Here is an 11,737-nt window from a genome sequence, read left to right on the forward strand (position 1 = left end):
GGCTTTTCACAGTAACTTCATTGAAGCCTACTCGTGACAATAAGCGATTTTCATTTTTCATTTTTTTCATTCTGTCTTGAATACAGACGCGGAGGGAGTGTGGTGTCCACTGTGTACTTTATCCTGAGTCAGGCATACAGTCAGCACTACCCATTCTATCTCTTGGCTGCACTCTGGTAAGAGGGAGAGTCTGACTATCTGCCACCCCTCAGGCCACTTGAACTTCTTATCGGGAAGAGGATTCTGGCTACAGACTGTGGCTCAGGGGAGTGTAGAGTGAGAGGGCAGCAGGTTTTCTGATAAAGCATCAACTCAGGAGACCATGGGAAGAAGTTACTGACAATGCCAAAGTGAAGGCATTGCACTTAGGATGTTGTTGCAATAAATGTAACCATCTAACTGGAGTTGTGGGCAGCACGGTGGCCTAGTGGTTAGCACAACCGCCTCACGGCGCTGAGGTCCCAGGTTCGATCCCGGTCACTGTCCGTGTGGAGTTTGCACATTCTCCCCGTGTCTGCGTGGGTTTCGCCCCCACAACCCAAAAATGTGCAGAGTAGGTGGATTGGCCACGCTAAATTGCCCCTTAATTGGAAAAAATAATTGGGTAATCTAAATTTAAAAAATAAAAAAATAAAAAATCTAACTGGAGTTGTTAAGGTAAAAAGACTGCTCTCTCTTACTCTCTGCTCATAGCCGTGCCATGTACAACCACGTCAAGTCTCCTCATTGGTCTCCATTTCACAAGCAGTAGTCACTGGAGAAAGGTCTTTTAAGAACACCATACAAAGAACAAAGAACAATACAGCACAGGAACAGGCCCTTCGGCCCTCCAAGCCTGTACCGGTCATGATACCACACTTGGCCAAAACCCGTCAGCACTTCCTTGTGCCGTATCCTTCTATACCCATCCTATCCATGTGTTTGTCCAGATGCCTTTTGAACCATAATTGGGAAAAAGGAACTAAGGGCTGGAACCCTGGTGTAAACTGTAAGAAATAGGGCAAAACCCGTATGATTTGGATGCAGAAGGCAATCAGATGATGGTTGTAAGGGTTGGGGCAATGATGGTGTATTGGAGAATGGTGGTGGAGGTTCCCTGAGAGCTCTGACAGGTAAGGGTGCTGGTGGTCATTCCAACTCCTTCTCCTTCTTTACTGTTGCATTCTGCAATTGATGACAAATATGGATACCTGCAAAGGGGTGGAAAGTTCCTCTGGAATGGTCCAAACTGTGGAAATGTTGCTTGAACATGTCGATCATTTCCTCGGTTAGGTTTTGTGTCACATCCTGGCTGTCATGTAGGCTTACATTGCACGGTTCCTGACAGGAAAAATGAGTGGTTTGCCCTTGGCGCCCCAGCGGCAACCTGTAACATGGCTGGAATAAAGGTGACACAAACTGTAACAGGATAACAGAGTCGGGATTGCTGACCGGATAGGGGGACGCAGCTCAGCTTGATGCGCAGCCTGTAGTCACAAAGCACCTGCATGTTGAGGGAGTGTAATTCCTTTCAATTAATAAAAATGCAGGTTGGTGATCGACAGTACACAAGGTACAAGTCCTGCTCTCTGGCGATCATATGATGATGGTTCTCCTTTGGATTCGAGAAGTTGATGGATGTGCAGATGGATGTTGGGCCATTGGAACTCATATGTTCTTGCATGGACAGATGCTGCACTATGGCATTGCTCGCGAGCAGCGGAAGATGTTGACGTCTATTTTTTCAAAGGTGACGGAAACTACAGATCAGGGTTCTCCAACAAATTCCTTCTCACATTGATTCTTCCAGCTCATTTAACCTGATGCCACCACCTCTTCAGATTTCCCTTAAGCATGTTTCTATCGACCTGGGGTTCTTTTGCCAAACATTAGCTCTCCGTGAAGGAACGGTCTCAGAACACAATGGTCTTCCATTCTAAGTACATGTCCTATCTAGTTCAGTTGGGTTCTCTGGATCATTGCCTCAGTACTTGTTGTCTGGGTTCTGTCTTAGGCTTTGAGGTTTATGATCCGGTCTTGCCAGGAGATGCCAAGGATGGAGCAAAGTGTTTGTGGTATAAAATGTCAGACTCTCGTCCCGAGATTGCTGTTTGTGTTTCAGTCTCCCAATCTTTATCCACAAGGCATATTTTAGGAAAATGAACGCGGCGATCTCGGGTTTTATATGGGCTGGGAAAGCCCCGAGGGTGAAGAAGGTCCGTCTTAAGCAGGGGTTCGGGGAGGGAGGCTTGGCCCTTCCGATCTTTATTAATTACGACTGGACAGTTAATATTTTGATGGTTAGGAAGTGGGTAGTGGGTGAAGGGTCAGTGTGGGAGCGGCATCTTGTAAGGGCACGAGTCTGGAGGCTCTGTTAACGGCACCTCTGCCGTTCACGCCGGCTCGGTACCCCACAAGCCCAATGGTAGTGGCAGCCCTGAGAGTGTGGTGTCAATGGAGCCAGCATATGAGGGGGTGTCAGTGTGATCACCAATCAGTGAAAATCACCAGTTTGCTCCGGGCAGGGGGGGAGGTTGGGGGGGGGGGGGGGGGGGGGGGGCCTGGATGGAGGCTTTAGGACAGAGGGCAGGGATTGAGAGATTTGGGGGTCTCTTCATTGAAGAGAGGTTCCCGAGCCTAGGCGAGCTGGAGGAGGAGTTTGAGTTGCCGGGTGGAAACGGATTCCGGTACCTGCAGGTACTTTCTCCGGAGGCAGGTACCATACTTCCCTCGCCTCCCTCTAGGGGGGCTACCGGATAAGCTGATGTCTAAAACAAGGGTTGGGGAGGGTCGGGTCTCGGAAATATATAAGGAATTGATGGAGTGGGAATGGGTCTCAATCGGGGAGGTGAAGAGGAAGTGGGAAGACAATTTGGGGGAGGGGGGGGGGGGGAGGGGGTTGGAAGCTGGGCTATGGGAGAAGGCCCTGAAAAGAGTTAATGCATCCTCGGCGGGTGCCAGGCTGAGCCTGATCAAGGTGGTACCCCAGGGATCATATGACTGTGGCCCAGATGAGTAGGTTTTTTTTTGAGGAGGTGGAGGACAGGTGTGGCAGGTGCAGGGAAAGTCCAGCAAATCTTGTACATATGTTCTGGGCATGTCCGAAGCTGAGGGGATTCTGACAGGGATTCTCAGATGTCATGTCAGAGGTCCTAGAAGGGAGGGTGACTCCGAGTCCAGAGGTGACAATATTTGGAGTGTCGGAAGATCCAGGAGCCCGGGGGGGAGGGGGGGGGGGGGGGGGGGGGGGGGAGAAAGGCTGACCTTTTGGTCTTTGCCTCCCTGGTGACCTGGAGACGGATTTTGCTGAGATGGAGGGGACTTGACGCCTCCAAAGTCGGGGGTGTGGGTCAGTGACATGGCAGGGTTTATCAGGCTAGAGAAGTTAAGTTCGCCTTAAGGGGTTCAATACAGAGGTCCACTCAGAGGTGGCGGCCGTTCATCGACTTCTTTAAGGAAAACTGACCGTCAGCAGAAAGAAGGGCAGGGGAATGGTGGGGCGGGGGGGAGGGGGGGGGGGGGGGGGGGGGGATGGAAGTGAAGAATAAGGGCAGGGAATCTAATATATGGGCAGCTGGGAGTTAGAGTGGGGGAAGTTGGGTATGTTACTGGAGGGGGGGGGGGGGGGGTGTTGCGTGTGTCGGATTGCTCTCTTATTTAGAATGTTAATATTTTAAAATTATCAATGCCTCAATGAAATTTTTATTTAAAAAAATGTCAGACGCATGGCGATAGGGGAGGGAAGTGAAAGGGTTAAAGGTCGGTTGTAAATTATACAAGCTAAGAGTCACACAAGCTGTTAAATTCTCAAAGACAAAAAACCAGCGATGAGAGACCATGGGCGAAATTCTCCCCTACCCAGCGGGGCGGGGGGTCCCGGCGTAGCGGAGTGGTTGCGTCAGACCTTCCCAAAGGTGCTGCATTCTCCGCACTTTTAGGGGCTAGGCCCGCGCTGGAGTGGCTCCCACTGCCGACTGCCTTTGGCGCTACGCCGCCCGTCGTCGGGGCTGGCCGAAAAGCCTTCACCGGTCGGTGTGAGTCCACACATGTGCCGGAGCGTCAGCGGGCGCCGACGTATGCGCGGTGGAGGGGATCTCTTCTGCCTCCGCCATGGTGGAGGACGTGGCGGCGGCGAAAGAAAAAGAGTGCCCCCTCGGCACAGGTCTGCCCGCCGATCGGTGGGCCCCGATCGCGGACCAGGCCTCCGGGGGGGCACCCCCCCGGGGTCAGATCGCCCCGTGCCCCCCCCCCTCCCCAGGAGCCCCTGGGGCCCGCTCACGCCGCCTGCTCCGGCCGGCACAGAGGTGGTTGAAACCACGTCGGCAGGAGAGGCCTGACAGCGGCAGGACTTTGGCCCATTGCAGGCCGGAGAATCGCCGAGGGGGGCCCGCCGGTGGCGGGGCGCGATTCCCGCTCCCGCCGATTCCCGGGTGGCGGAGAATTCCGGCCACGGCGGGGGCGGGATTTACGCCGGCCCCGGCGATTCCCTGACCCTGCGGGGGGACGGAGAATTCCGCCCCAGTCGTTTCAAACTGTCGACAGATACCATTAATGGACCGTTGCTGTATTAATTATAGGGAGACTGTTGTCACATAGTTGGCACACAAAAATGCAATTGATCATTATGTAGCTGCAGGTCACGTGTGTCCAGTATAGGGCAGCAAGGTGGCGCAGTGGTTAGTACTGCTGCCTCACGGCTGGTTCGATCCTGGCTCTGGGTCACTGTCCGTGTGGAGTTTACACATTCTCCCTGTGTTTGCTTGGGTTTCGCCCCCACAATCCAAAGATGTGCAAGGTAGCTGGATTGGCCGTGCTAAATCGGCCCATAATCGGAAAAAAATAACCGAGTACTCTAAATTAAAAAAAATAATAATGTGTGTCCACTATACACAAGGGCCAATGGGAAGGGAGTATGGTACATCACTGGTCAGGCATATTTTTGTCTTCATTATGTCGAGCAGCTATTAGATGAAATGAATGAAATGAAATGAAAATCGCTTATTGTCACGAGTAGGCTCCAACAAAGTTACTGTGAAAAGCCCCTAGTCGCCACATACCGGCGCCTGTTCAGGAAGGCTGGTACGGGAATCGAACCGTGCTGCTGGCCTGCTTTAAAAGCCAGCGATTTAGCCCAGTGAGCTAAACCAGCCCCATCTTTGGGGACCTGCACCTTGTTTTAAAACTCCAAGAATCTCTGTCTGGTTTCTCGACAGTGAGAGAGTGAAGTACACTATAGCCAAATAGCTGTATCCTCTCCTGCAACAGAAGTAATGACAAGATCATTGGACATCTTGATCTTGATGAACAATCTAATGGTTTACTACTCTGGTACTAAGCATTCTGAGCACCTGACTTGCCTTACTAATCCTATCTGAAGCACTATTTGAGGTAATAGTTCCAAGGTATTTGAAGCTATCAACATTCTTCAGTTTTGTATCATCAATGGAAATGCTTGGTTGAACAAGATTGGAATTTGACAAGGGCTTTTCTGAAACAAATCCAAACAACTTTGAAAACTCTAAAAATCTGTCAAAAATGATCTGCAAATTCTTGATTTGTGAGCCAAAGACAATTATCGGTAAAAAGGACTCCATGGGTAAATGTACTAGAAGTTTCCGTTTTTGTACTAAGATGACATAGGTTAAAGAGCCAGCCGCCAAGACAATATCAAAGATACACTCTCTGTTTGAAATGTTTGGTAGCATAGCTAAGGACATAGATAAAGAATAGGTTAAAGCCAACTGGTACGTGAATGCAGCCCTGCTTCACTTTGTTCAAGATCTCATGTTTCACTACTTAAAAAGACCTTGCCCGTCATTCTATTGAGGAACAGCAGTATGATAGTCACATTTTTGGGGGCAACTGTGAGTTCCAGGATTGTACAGAGGGTCTCCCTATTGACCGTGTCAAAGGCCTCTGTGAGGTCAATGACAATGAAGTAAAGGATGTTCTGCTCAAAGTCTCACAGTGAACATTATATCCACTGTCCTGTCACCTCCTCAAAAGTATGATAAGTGTAAAAATTGATACATATTGTATTTCGTATCTGTTGTAGTCATGTTTTTAAAAGCCTGGGTTAAGGTATATATTTGTGGCAGTAATAGTATTAAAGAACCTAAGTTAGGGTATCCAGACTGTGTGTCTGCTAAAGCTGTAATTAAGAAGTCGTAAAAAACAAGGTAACTATTCTAACCATTTACTTGTTTACATATCGAGGGCTAATGGAACATTGTTATGATTGCTGGAGATGGGCAGCACGGTGGCGCAGTGGAAAACACTGCTGCCTCACAGCACCAAGGTCCAGATTCGATCCCGGCTCTGGGTCGCTGTCCGTGTGGAGTTTACACATTCTCCCCGTGTTTGCGTGGGTTTTGCCCCCACAACTCAAAGATGTGCAGAGTAGGTGGATTAGCCACGGTAAATTGCGCCTTAATTTTAAAAAAAATTTCTTTTCTTTTATTTTCTTTTAAAAAAAATAAATTTAGAGTATCCAATTCATTTTTTTCCAATTGAGGGACCTCGGCGCCATGAGGCAACAATGCTAGCCACCGCATCACCGTGCTGCCCTAAATTGCCCCTTAACTGGAAAAATGAATTGGGCACTCTAAATTTATTTTAAAAAATTATTTCTGGAGATTTCCTGGAGAGTAGATAATTTATGATCTGTATATAATCCGAGCTAAGCAGATCATATGACATCTTAGTGGGATACAGATAATGTCATTAATGGGAGGAATCAGGTCCGTCTGTAGTTTTCAGTTTGCCGTAGGATTTGAGTCTGACAAGATAGAAGGATTTTCGGTTGAACAGCAGTTTTGCCAAGTGCTCGTGAAAGGGTCTCTGCCTCTCCAAAGTCTCTACACAGCTGAGCAAGTAACTGTTAATTTTATTTATAAGTAGCATTTAAACTGTATTTTGTTGCTTAATTGGATTTAGTTACAGGTATAGATAGTAGGGTCAAGATTTTCCTTGTGTTTAAGATCTGTTTAACTGTTAATTGTGAAGCTATTTCATTGATATTAACGTGGTTAATTCTGTGTTTAAATTAAAGTTTGTTTTAACATAAAAGATACCTATTGGTCAGGGTTGTCATTCATGGGTGAAGTATCCTTTCCTCACAGATTTACAAATTAAAAACATTGTTTGGGGTCTTGTTCGGCATCCTAACAAATGTTGGGGTCTGGTTTGTTGGGGTCTGGTCTGGTACCCTAACAAATGTTGTGATCTACTGCAGTACAGCCATAGAGTCATAGAGGTTTGCGACATGAAAACAGGCCCTTCGGTGCAACTTGTCCATGCCGCCCAGTTTTTACCACTAAGCTAGACCCAATTGCCCGCATTTGGCCCAGAACCCTCTGTACCCAGCTTTCCCATATAACTGTCTAAATGCTTTTTAAAAGACAAAATTGGACCCGCCTCTACTACTGCTTCTGACAGGTCATTCCAGACACTCACCACCCTCTGTGTGAAAAAACTGCCCCTCTGGACCCTTTTGTATCTCTCCCCTCTCACCTTAAACCTATGCTCTCTAGTTTTAGACTCCCTTACCTTTGAGAAAAGACGTTGACTATCTACCTTATCTATGCCCCTCATTATTTCATAGACCTCTATAAGATCACCCCTAAGCCTCCTACACTCCAGGGAAAAAAGTCCCAGTCTATCCAGCCTCTCCTTACAAACTCAAGCCATCAAGTCCCGGTAGCATCCCAGTGAATCTTTCTGCACTCTTTCTAGTTTAATAATATCCTTTCTAGAATAGGGTGACCAGAACTGTACACGGTATTTCCAAGTGTGACATTACTGATGTCTTGTACAACTTCAGCAAGACGTCCCATCTCTTGTATTCATTGTTCTGACCAAGCACGCTGAATGCCTTCTTCACCATCCTGTCCACCTGGGACTCCACTTTCAAGGAGCTATGAACCTGTACTCCTAGATCTCTTTGATCTATAACTCTCCCCAACCTCCTGCCATTAACTGAGTAGGTCCTGTCCCAATTTATTTTTTTAAAATTTAGAGTATCCAATAATGTTTTCCAATTAAGGGGCAATTTAGCATGGCCAATCCACCTAGCCTGCACATAGATCATAGAATTTACAGTGCAGAAGGAGGCTATTTGGCCCATCGAGTCCACACCGATCCTTGGAAAGAGCACCCAAACCCACATCTTTGGGTTGTGGGGCGAAACCCACGCAAACACGGGGAGAATGTGTAAACTCCACACGGACAGTGACCCAGAGCCGGGGTCGAACCTGGGACCTTGGCGCCGTGAGGCAGCAGGGCTAACCCACTGCGCCACAGTTCTGCCCCTGTCCTGCCCCAATTTGATCTACCAAAATGCATCACCTCACATCTATCTCAATTAAACTCCATCTGCCATTCATCAGCCCACCGACCCAATTTATCAAGATCCTGTTGCAATCCTAGGCAACCTTCTTCACTGTCCACTAATCTAACAAATGTTGGACTGTGGTCCAATATACTAACAAATATTGGGGTCTGGTCTGGGATCCTAACAAAAGCCACACTGAGTCTGAGGTAGATACGTGGATCCACAATGATAAGTCTGTTGAGGACGATGCGAGTAGATCTTTCCTGCTCTGGAGAGAAATGAAATACGATGGGCGCGATTCTCCCAAAACGGGAGAAATCGTAAAGCTGCCGTAAAACCCGCCCGGGTTTTACGGCAGCGCGCCCCTTCCCGACGGGGGACCGATTCTGGTCCCCGGTCGGGGCTAGCAGCCCGACGCCGTAGGCTCCGGCAAGACGGGCTTAACGAAAATCGTTAAGCCCGCTTGCCGGAGTTAGCGCCGGCTGACGCGTCATATGACGTCAGCCGCGCATGCGCAGTTTGGAAGACTCCAACCCGCACATGCGCGGGTGACGTCATCGCGATTTTGCGCGAAACCCGCGCATGCGCGGGCCGGGTTGCCCCTCAGCTGCCCCGCGAATGGATACTGCGGGGCGGCGGAAGGACAAGTAGTGCGCGGGCATCGGGCCCGCTGCCCGCGATTGGTGCCCACCGATCGCGGGCCCATGGCACCCTTGGCACGGCCGTGGTACGGCCGTGCCAATCGGTGCCATGGTTATTAATAGCGAGTTAGTCACGCCGTTTTCACGAACGGCAAGACCAGGTGTGTTTGCCGTTCGGAAAAACGGCGTAAAGGGCTGGGACTTCGGCCCATCTAACAGCTGAGAATCGCTGCCGGCCGTAAAAAAACGGCGGCAGCGATTCGGGTCGGGACTTCGGCGGAGGGGGGGGGGGGGGGGGAGAATAACGGGAGGGCGGCAAAAATGTCGGGAAGGCCCTCCCGCTATTCTCCCACCCGTCATGGGGGGCGGAGAATTTTGCCCGATATCTTTGAATTTGCACACTCTGCTTTGCTGCCTTGGTTTTGATAGAGAGCAACAATCGTGGCATCGTGACTGTCATTTGGCATCTTTCCTTCATTCCAAATGCTCCACTCGTAATTTTTTACCTAGAGATCTGCTTGATCTTGATCTCATCTGACCCTCTGTCTCAGGTCAGTTAAGAACTGTATTGGGCAGCCCCCCCTCAGGCCTTTGGTTGAGCGCTGTAGAATTGGATAAAACAAGGCCAAGCACCCTCTTTATTTCCTGATTTGGGGGGAGGTTTGGACAGACAGTTTTTTTTTGGGGGGGTGGGGTTCTGCGAATTGGACAGCCTGTTGGAGGGGAGGGGGGGATAGTTGGAGAATCAGGACGGGCGTGAGGCAGCAGTCAGTGGAGGGGCCCGACGGGTGTGGGGGTGGTTTGGACAGTTGGGGGTGGTCAGGCGGTAGAGTTGGGGGTGGTGGGCATGGGAGTGGGGACTGAGCAGTTGGGAGGGGGCCAAAGCTATTAGGAAGGGGCCCGTCAGTTGGGAGGGGGTGCTGGTTAGTCAGAGGGGTGATGGGAAGTTTGTGGGGGCTGATCGAGCGGGGTCGGGTTGGTGTGGGGGTGGAGGGGATTGGGCGGCTGGGGGGAGTCCTTGGGTGGGGCCGAGGTGGGGAGTTTACACTTCCCCAACAATAGACATGCAATCCTTATCTGGGACATTCAGGGGGTTGTCACCTATTGTCACCATGACCGTGAAAGCTACAGACAGTGCTGTCTATGCTGTGGTGCAAGACTTCAGTAGTGGCTGTAGCAGGGAATATAGCTGAGGGGCAGTCTCTATGGTCCAGTGAAAGCCCCTGAGTCTTTGTTCCTGAATAAAGTTTACATGACGAAGGTGCTCCCTGAGTACCGACTGTCATTGCGGCCTCCTGCACAATACACTCCTCCTTCTCCCTCTCCTGGCAGCTGCTGTGCGATGTCTTCCTTGCTGCTTCTACTCATCCAAAGACAGCCTTCTGAGACCACCCATGATGACAACCAGACGATATCTGAGGCAGGCAATAACAGTACAACACCAGCAAAACTCTTCTCTATTTACACAAATTGAACTTTCCAGGATGATAAGAGACAGCAAAAGACTTCCAGAAGTTACCCAGCAGCTGGAAATTCAAAACCAGCAATGAACCTGTAACACTGCATCATCCCTTCAGCTCTCACAGTGGTTAGTGCCACACGGTGTGAGCTCTGAAAGTGGTGGGTGAAGCACTGGGGCATTGACAGGCGGTAAGCAGACCCTGCCGAAGGTAAATTTGATTAAGCCATCTCTTCCTTTAATTGTTCTTGACATCAGCAGAAACACCTTATCCAATTTGGCGAGAAATGTACACAGGCGTTTTTCCCATCATGCCGAGGCTTTCGGAGGTCGATCAGCGACCAGAAAATAACCACCGCGCGTGAAATTTCTTGGCCCACATTTCAGAGCTGCAGGGACATGATTTTGTGGAGAAAATAGGCATTCGTACATTTTCCATTGAAATGATCTCCCAACTAATAATAATTTAATAATCTGTATTGTCACAAGTAGGCTTACATTAACACTGCAATGAAGTTACTGTGAAAAGACCCTAGTCACCACATTCCGGCGCCTGTTCGGGCACATGGATGGATAATGCAGAATATCCAATTCACCTAACAAGCGAGTCTTTCAGAACTTGTGGGAGGAAACCGGGGCACCCGGATGAAACCCATGCAGACACGGGGAGAACGTGCAGACTCCGCACAAACAGTGATCCAAGTTGGGAATCAAACCCAGGTCCCTGGCGCTGTGAACAACAGTGCTAACCACTGTGATTCACCGCCTCTTGTTCCACTTCACCTTTTACTGTTCCACCTTGGATGATCTCCTGCACAGTGGACCCTAGCCTCACGACATAAGACGTGTGGGAGGAAACCTGAGCGTGCGGAGGAAACCCACGCAGACACATGGAGAATGTGCAGACTCCGCACAGACAGTGTGTGATGGGAATCGAACCTGGGACCCTGGAGCTGTGAAGCAACAGTGCTACCCACTGTGCCACTAAGGATCAGCAGGCAGGCATGTTATTATCCATGTAAAAATACCTTTATTGACAAGCTTGTAAATAAAAAATTCAGCAGGAAACGTGAAACAGCATTTCTTGGTTAGGATATTTGTGAAGGACTAAATAAAAACATGTTCATTTTAGTCTGCAAAGAAAATTTACACTTTTGTGTTTATGAATAAATCAATCCCATGATTTTTTATATACCATGGTGTGGCAGGGAGTGAGATGGGCAGAGGTATTATTCCGGCATCAGCATTTGTAACACATAGTGTGCCATTTTCAACTTGTTACGTTAGGGTGATGTCAGGAAATTGCATCGAAAATGTTGTGGCCAA

The sequence above is a fragment of the Scyliorhinus canicula genome, chromosome 20 (genome assembly GCF_902713615.1).
Source record: "Scyliorhinus canicula chromosome 20, sScyCan1.1, whole genome shotgun sequence".
Taxonomy (NCBI): domain Eukaryota; kingdom Metazoa; phylum Chordata; class Chondrichthyes; order Carcharhiniformes; family Scyliorhinidae; genus Scyliorhinus; species Scyliorhinus canicula.